This window comes from Triticum dicoccoides, chromosome 4A (assembly GCF_002162155.2).
Source record: "Triticum dicoccoides isolate Atlit2015 ecotype Zavitan chromosome 4A, WEW_v2.0, whole genome shotgun sequence".
NCBI lineage: Eukaryota > Viridiplantae > Streptophyta > Magnoliopsida > Poales > Poaceae > Triticum > Triticum dicoccoides.
Window position 1 is genome coordinate 41,447,136 of NC_041386.1, and position 8,853 is coordinate 41,455,988.

Here is an 8,853-nt window from a genome sequence, read left to right on the forward strand (position 1 = left end):
GCCCGGTTTATACCATAAAGACCGAATACCTTAGGGAGTGTTCGGCGTCGCGTGTTTGGCCTTATATGCATCAGCTCCGAATCATGTCTTTGGTCAAATGTTGGGTTTGCCCGGCTCCTGTGTTTTGCTGCTTTACGTTCCGCTCTATCGGCTAGGGCGGCACCAGGAGAACTACTGCGATTGTGCCCCGGGTCATCCGGACGAGCACCTCAGTAGAGAAAGCCGAAAACTGACTATCATGATATAGCGTGAGACTGGTCAACCACTCGATGACCTATCGGAATGTTAGAATTCCTCCACCTTAACGAAGGTCCGTTTCCCGGCCAGGCATGTATGCACCCCGAATTCGGGAGAGTGCGGAGCCACAAGGGGCTATATAGTAGCCCCACTGTCAAACTCCTATGGCTAAGTGAAAGTGTTAAAGCATTATAGTCCGGTTGCCTCGTTCGCTGCGCTATCACCTCCTTAATAGGACCAAGACGTTGGATTAAGTGTGAACACGCGTCTTCTGCGAACACCTATGCATTATATGCGTGGGGGTTGAAGCCGGCGACTGCAATCTTTCAGGTTATATACATATATACATAAACGGCCGCACAGGAGGCATCATATTACTTTCAGGCAAAAGTATAAATACAGCCTTAATAAATTTCATAAACATTGTTTTTACAATGGGAATACATGTCACTCAAACATAATATTCTTCGAGCATTGGGCCTCTATCAAACGAGCACCTTCAAGAACTTCTTCAAAATAGTGCTCGGCAGCCACTCGGCCTATGGCCGAACCCTGCGCCGCAACAGTGGTAGCATCCATCTCCGCCCAGTATGCTTTGACACATGCAAGGGCCATCCGCGGGCCTTCTATACACGCCGACCTTTTCATCGCATTGATGCGCGGCACTGCACCAAGGAACTGCTGCACTAAGCTGAAATAGTTGTTCGGCTTCGGTTTTTCCGGCCACAGCTGATCCACGACAGACCTCATGGCGAGTCCGGACAACCTATTGAGTTTGGCCCATTCGCCTAGCTGATCAGTCAATGGAAGCGGACACTCTGGAACGTTAAATTGCGACCAGAACAGCTTGTCCACTTCACGATCTGTTTGATTTCGGAAGTATTTGGCCGCATCGACAGCGCTCGCCGCCAAGTCCATATATGCGTCTGCCGAACTCCACAGCCGATCCAGAGCGGCATACCGCGGATCTCCGAACTTCCTCCGCAACATAAAGGGCTTACCAACCGCAATATCCCCGGCTTCTCGCAGTTCCTGCTTCTTCGCTCTCATGGCAGAGTGGGTGTCCTTGGTCACCATTGTGGCCTTTTCGAGGTCCGTCGCCCTTGCCCGGTTTTCTTCTTCCAGGAACTGGCAACGGTCGGCAGTGTCTTTTAACTTTACAGCCATCTTGGCCATTTTATCTTTGCTCTCGCAATGCGCGGCCTTCTCGGCTCTCAACTCTTCGGCCGCCTTCAAAGCAGCCGCATTACTACTCCTTGCTTGTTCTTTGGCTCGGGCAAGTTCCGCCCGAAGGGTCTCCACGGTGGCAGCTCCATCTGCAGTCACAACATATTAAAGATACTGGCATCATGCTGCTCTTACTATGTGACATTCACCAGAAAACATTACTTCCCCTGTGCCTCGTCAAGCCGCTTGTTAACTAGCTCGATGTCGGCATCTGCCGCATCCAGTTGCCGCTTTAGTTCGGCAAACTCATTAGTCCGGCTAGCCACCGGAGCTTCCACCACCTGCACATAAAGGCGGTTTGGTTATTACCTAGGACTATGATCCTCTGTTCGCCACCGTTCTCGACGACAACCAGAGTCTCAGGGGCTACTATCTACACAGGGCACACCTAAAAATGTGCGATACTATCAAAAAGTATATCATTTCATGTACCTCAAAGCCCATCAGTAGACCCATAAAGGCTTTATGCAATCCACTTTCGGCGGATGAAATTCTTTCCATCACCGTACCCATTAACGTATGGTGTTCTTCTGAGATGGCCGCTCCCTCCAACAGCTCCCTCAGTACGTCCGACCGCATACCATATGGTGTCGGACCCTTTTGTTTGCTCTCTTTAAAAGCCGGACGCTGGGGACTTCGGGTGACTATAGGATTATCTTCTGGCCTCACCGGATCCGGAGAGGCCCTCCGTGACGACACTTCAAGGTCCCCCACTTCTTGAGCGGGGGAGTCCGAGGGAGGCGTTTCGCTCTCCATCATCTCGGGAAGAAGATCCCCCGAAGACGAGCTCTGCTGAGAAGGGCTAAGATCCGAACTGCAACATAAATGCTTTGGTTATTTTCCTCAGAGGTAAGGTAGTATATCTTCACTATTAAAGTACTTTTTGATTACTTACAGCTCATTAGAGGGCAGATCCCTGCGCGGACTTTGTGCGGCAAGAGCACCCTCCAAGGCAGGACCCTTTGGTGGAGATTTCTTCTCTCGTTTGGAAACCTTGGTTTCCGGATCTTCAGAGGTAGTCCTCTTCCTTCCCCGGGGTGGGAGAATGCCAGATTCCTCCCCTTGGTTATCCTCCCTCACGGAGGCGCCCGTTCGCTCGGTCGGAATAGGTAGTGGTGGAGGCCCGCTTTCGCCCTCTTTATTCCCCCCCTTTATCTTCCTTTGAGGGCTCCGGGCAAGGTGCTGCTCGAGCATCTTTTCCAGTACCGGATTTTCCAAACCCTCAGGAAGGGGGGACGAACACCGACTCATCTTCGCCTTTGTTAGCCAGTCCTGGTCAAACAGCAATTTCTCAGAATGACGTCATGATAAATGAAAGACGGTGTGTTCGGCTAGAGGATTACTTACTTGGTCGGCGGTACGGTTGCTGCTCAGGCCCACGTCCTCGGTAGTGTCCGGACACTCTATTTGGGGTCCAAAGAATGGTTTATACATCTCCTCATGCGTCAGGCCGAGGAAACTCTGAATAGTGCATGGTCCTTCTGGGTTGAACTCCCACATGCGGAGGGGCCGACGTTTGCATGGTTGGATTCATCGAACCAGCATAACTTGCACCACCATAACCAGACTGAAATCTCCTTCAAAGAGATCTTGAATGCGGCTCTGCAATACAGGCACGTCCTTGGCTGGACCCCAGCTCAGCCCTTTGCTAATCCATGACATCAGTTGTGGTGGAGGGCCTGAGCGGAAAGCAGGGGCAGCCGCCCACTTGGCACTTCTGGGGGCTGTGATGTAAAACCACTCCCGTTGCCATAATCCGGACACCTCTGGAATGTAACCCTTTGGCCATGGAGCTCCAGCGATCTTGCTTATTAATGCGCCTCGGCACGCTACATGCTGCCCCTCGACCATCTTCGGCTTCACGTCAAAGGTCTTGAGCCACAGGCCGAAGTGAGGGGTAATGCGGAGGAAGGCCTCACATACGACAATAAATGCCGAGATGTGGAGAAAGGAGTCTGGGACTAGATCACGGAAATCTAGCCCGTAATAGAACATCAAACCCCTAACGAAGGGATCCAGAGTGAGGCCTAGACCTCGGAGGAAGTGGGGGACGAACACGACACTCTCGTCGGGTTCAGGAGTAGGGATGACCTGCCCTCGGGTGGGCAGCCTATGCGAAATTTCGGCGGTCAGGTATCTGGCCTCCCTCAACTTCTTAATATCCTCTTTCGTAACGGAGGAGGGCATCCACCTGCCTTGAAGGCTAGATCCGGACATGATTGAAGGTCCGAAGCACCTGACCTGGGCTTTGGGTGTTAGAACTCGAGGCGGGGGAAGGATTCGATTGAGCATAGGAGGGAAAAAAGTAAAAGCCTTGTCCCTTTATAAAGAGGGTGAATATCAAGCGTCCTCTCCGTAGCCGTTTGGGACTTGCCTATAATGTAGGAGTGCTAGACACGGTTGGGTTACCCACGACCGTATTGATGAGCATCCCGTAATTAGGGGAACAAGATCTCTGCTTTGACAAGACGTGTCAAGAAACCGCCTCGCGTTATGTGTGGAGCTGGTTAAAGAAAAACGGTTCAAATAATCACCGAGCCATGGCATGATGTCATGTTGCCAAAACATGTCAGCAGATTAAGATTTGTGGAAATATTATTCTCTCTACGGTGGTATGTGGAACTTATTTTGCAGGGTCAGACACTATCCTTGTATTCAAATTCTTCTGTGATGTGTTCGGAGGAGGAACCCGCCTTGCAATGCCGAAGACAACACTGCACGCCAGACTCATCGTCATTGAAGCCTGGTTCAGGGGCTACTGAGGGAGTCCTGGATTAGGGGGTCTCCGGACAGCCGGACTGTTAGACTATGAAGATACAAGATTGAAGACTTCATCTCGTGTCCGGATGGGACTCTACTTGGCGTGGAAGGCAAGCTAGGCAATACGGATATGTATATCTCCTCCTTTGTAACCGACCTTGTGTAACCCTAACCCTCTCCGGTGTCTATATAAACCGGAGGGTTTTAGTCCATAGGACATCACAATAACATACAATCATACCATAGGCTAGCTTCTAGGGTTTAGCCTCTCTGATCTCGTGGTAGATCTACTCTTGTACTACCCATATCTTCAATATTAATCAAGCAGGACGTAGGGTTTTACCTCCATCAAGAGGGCCCGAACCTAGGTAAAACATCGTGTCCCCTGCCTCCTGTTACCATCCGCCTTAGACGCACAGTTCGGGACCCCCTACCCGAGATCCACCGATTTTGACACCGACAATAGTCTTTGTGGGTTTGATCCGTGATGGATGAATGCCCATTTTGTGCACTGTATCCTGATAGAGCAAGTTGAGGCTGCTGCCGCCGTCCATCAGGACTCGCGTCAGGTGGAACCCATCAATTATTGGGTCCAGGACCAGTGCGGCTGAACTGCCGTGACGGGTACTAGTCGGATGATCCCGACGATCAAAAGTGATCGGGCATGACGACCATGGGTTAAATTTTGGGGCGACTGGCTCTATCGCGTAGACGTCCCTGAGGGCGCGCTTGCGCTCCCTCTTGGGGATGTGGGTAGCGTATATCATGTTCACCGTTTTGACCTGAGGGGGAAACTTCTTCTGTCCCCCTGTGTTCGGCGGCCGGGGCTCCTCATCGTCGTCTTCGCTTTGTGATCCCTTATCCTTGTTTTCGGCATTTAACTTGTCGGCATGTTTAAAAACCCAACAATCTCTGATGGTATGATTGGGTGGTTTGTCTGGGGTGCCATAAATCTGGCACGGACGATCGAGTATGCGGTCCAGGCTGGATGGTCCCTGATTGTTCTTTTTGAAGGGCTTCTTCCGCTGACTAGGCTTAGAGCCACTGATGTTGTATCCTCGGTGTTGTCATTGTTATTTCGACGTTTGTACCTATTGCGTCGATACTTGTCGTTGCTATTTTTAGCTTCAGGGGTGCCAGCGTCGCTTGCATTGTTTTTGCTACGGGCCAACCAACTATCCTCGCCCGCGCAAAAGCGGGTCATGAGTGCCGTGAGGGCCGCCATGGACTTTGGCTTCTCTTGGCCAAGGTGGCGGGCGAGCCATTCGTCGTGGATGCTGTGTTTAAAGGCCGCTAGGGCTTCGGCATCCAGACAGTCGACTATCTGGTTCTTTTTAGTTAGGAACCTGGTCCAGAATTTCCTGGCAGACTCTCCGGGCTGTTGAACTATATGGCTTAAGTCATGGCGTCTGGAGGTCGAACGTATGTACCTTGGAAGTTATCAAGGAAGGCTTCTTCCAAGTCCTCCCAGCTGTCGATGGAGTTTTCGGGCAGGCTGTTCAACCAGTGCCGTGCTGGTCCTTTGAGTTTTAGCGGGAGGTATTTAATGGCATGAAGGTCATCGCCGCGGGCCATATGAATGTGGAGAATGAAGTCTTCGATCCATACCGCGGGGTCTGTGGTGCCATCATATGATTCTATATTCACGGGTTTGAACCCTTCTGGGAATTCATGTTCCATGACTTTGTCGGTGAAGCAATGAGGGTGTGCAGCGCCTCTATATCGGGTTGTATCACGATGCAGCTCTGATGGGGTCCGTCTGTAGCTTTCAGCCCGCGCATGACTATGTTTTTCATGTCCGAACAGGTGGCCGTCATCGCATGTCAGGGCACGTCCTCGCGATCCGTAGATCGATCTGGTGTGTCCTGCTTTATTGTTCAGGTCATGTCAAAGGTCATATGTATGACCATGAGCTGATTTACCTCTGCCTTTGCGATGAGGCGGGGCGGGCTGGTGTTCGGCTTGAGTTGTCGCTTTGTCCCGGCCACGTGGTGGTCGGTCAGCCGCATTGCGCGGTGGTGGTATGTGTTCTGGCGCCTCGTCGTCGAATTGAGGTAGTAATTTGCACTTCGGGTAGCTTTTGGCCGGGCGCTTGAGGCCGTATTCTTCGGCTGCTAGGACGTTGGTCCATTTATCGTTGAGCAAATCTTGGTCAGCTTGAAGCTGCTGCTGCTTCTTTTTCAGGCTCCTTGCAGTGGCTATTAGCTGGCGCTTGAAGCGCTCCTGCTCAAGAGGTTCCTCAGGCACGATGAAATCCTCGGTGTCGAGGCTCGCCTCATCCTTGGAGAGCGGAAGATAGTTACTGTCCTCCGAGTCCTCGTGTGTGGCCTGTTTACCAGGGCAAACCTGTCCATCTTCCCGTTCATCCTATTCGGTAGCTGCGTCGACGGGGTGTTCGTTGTCTTCGGCACCTTCCGGAGTGTTATCTTCTCCTGTGCTGGTGTTGCTATCTTTATTGCGGCATGACTTAGAGCGGCGCCACTGACGTCGGTGTTTCGATTGTATCTCAGGAGGTTTATCCTCAACTGGATCTTCTTTGTCATCGCCGTTGTTCTCCTTTGGTGCATCCACCATGTATACATCTTACGAGGAAGTGGCCGTCCAATGTCCGGTGAATGGCGGGTCCTGGGCCTCTTCTTCCCAGGCATCGTCGTCCATACCGTCGATGTCATCGGAACCATAATCGAGCATGTCAGTTAAGTCTTCGATAGTGGCTATAAAGTGGGTGGCGGGTGGGGAGCGAAATTCCCTGTCATTAGCTTCTATTTCGAACCGGATATAGTTTGGATGTGAATCCCCCGCTAAGGATATATTTTTTAATGAATTCAGCACGTCGCCCAAGGGTGAGTGCCGGAAGATGACCGTGGCGCTGAATTCGGCGATCGATAACCGATCATGCTCGACATGCCCGGACATGCATAGTTTGGAACTTATAATCGGAAACGAGTCCGTAGCTCCAGAGATACAGATGTTACTTGAAGTTGAGTCTGTGTGCGGCTCCAACGCCATAGAGTCTGTGGCCTCCATGGCAAGGTTAAGCTTCCTGTCCTCGGATGGCGTGACTTGCTCTAGATCTAAGGCCAGAGCGGTTACAAGTGCAATTTCCTGGGTATGGCCCGATGACAGATCTAAGTCATGTTCATCGAGGTGACGGGGAGCGATTGCCGTGGTATCGAATCCGTCGTAGATCAAGTCTCCGCGGATATCCGTGACGTAGTTCAAACTCCCGAATCTGACCTGGCGGCCAGGGGCGTAGTTGTCGATCTGCTCCAGATGGCCAAGCGAGTTGGCCCGCAGTGCGAAGCCGCCGAACACGAAGATCTGTCCGAGGAGGAAGACCTCCCCTTGGACAACATCGTTGTATATGATTGAAGGAGCCATCAAACCTTTTGAGGACGGCACAGTGGAACTCTTAATGAAAGCACCAATGTCGGTGTCAAAACCGGCGGATCTCGGGTAGGGGGTCCCGAACTATGCGTCTAGGATCGATGGTAACCGGAGATGGGGGGCACAATGTTTTACCCAGGTTCGGGCCCTCTCTATGGAGGTAATACCCTACGTCCTGCTTGATTGATCTTGATGAATATGAGTATTACAAGAGTTGATCTACCACGAGATCGTAATGACTAAACCCTAAAAGTCTAGTCTAGCTATGATTATGAAGATTCGGCCTATCTACGGACCTAGCCCTCCGGTTTATATAGACACATGAGGGATCTAGGGTTACACGAGGTTGGTCACAAAGAAAGGAATCTTCATAGTTGGTCGCCAAGCTTGCCTTCCACGCCAAGGAGAGTCCTATCCGGACACGGGTGGAGTCTTTGGTCCTTGTATCCTTACGACCCATCGGTCGGGCCCATATCCAATAGATCGGACACCCGAGGACCCCTTAGTCCAGGACTTCCTCAACGGGTGGCGATGTCTCATGGTTTGGATGTCGAGGCGGCCGCCCTGGAAGGCGGTCTGCATGGTTGGCTCTCCGGCGGGCACCATGGCGGCCGTGGTGTCTATTCCTCTTGGTCATGTTGGTGGCAAGAGGCTTGGAGGTGGGTGGCTCGGGCGCGCTCTTTGTTTCTGACTGGGGCGGCGCGCAATCCGAATCTGGGATCCGAAATCATTGCGCTTCTCCTGAAGACATCGTGGTGACCGACGAGAGCTACTGGATGAAAGCCTCGCGCTTTGGCGCCAAAGACAGTGGCGCCCGCGGGCTCCGCTATCTTCTTGAAGATGTCATTGTTGTGCTCCTATCAATGTCTGGGTTTCAGGTGAAGACTTTTGTCCGTCGTGGACTCGACAGCAAAATGCTCTGCGCCGTTATCCCTCCAGAGGGCGTTGTCATGGAACTTAGGTGTATTAGGGAGTAGTGTGACATTGTTTTCCAATTGGCCTATTTTATCTTTTGGTAGCGTAGGTGCTTGCGCTGTTGTGCTCCGATTACCTTGGGATGGCTTTGTAAGAGGGTCATCTCATCACCTTGTATCGTTTTCCGTGTAGTTTTTGGATGTTGCTTTATATATAAAGCGGGGTGACAGCCTGTTTCGAGAGAGAAGACTATAAGTAAACTATGTATGGCACTATAAAACCTATCAACATGGCATCTAATTAAAAATGAATGTAATGAACACAACA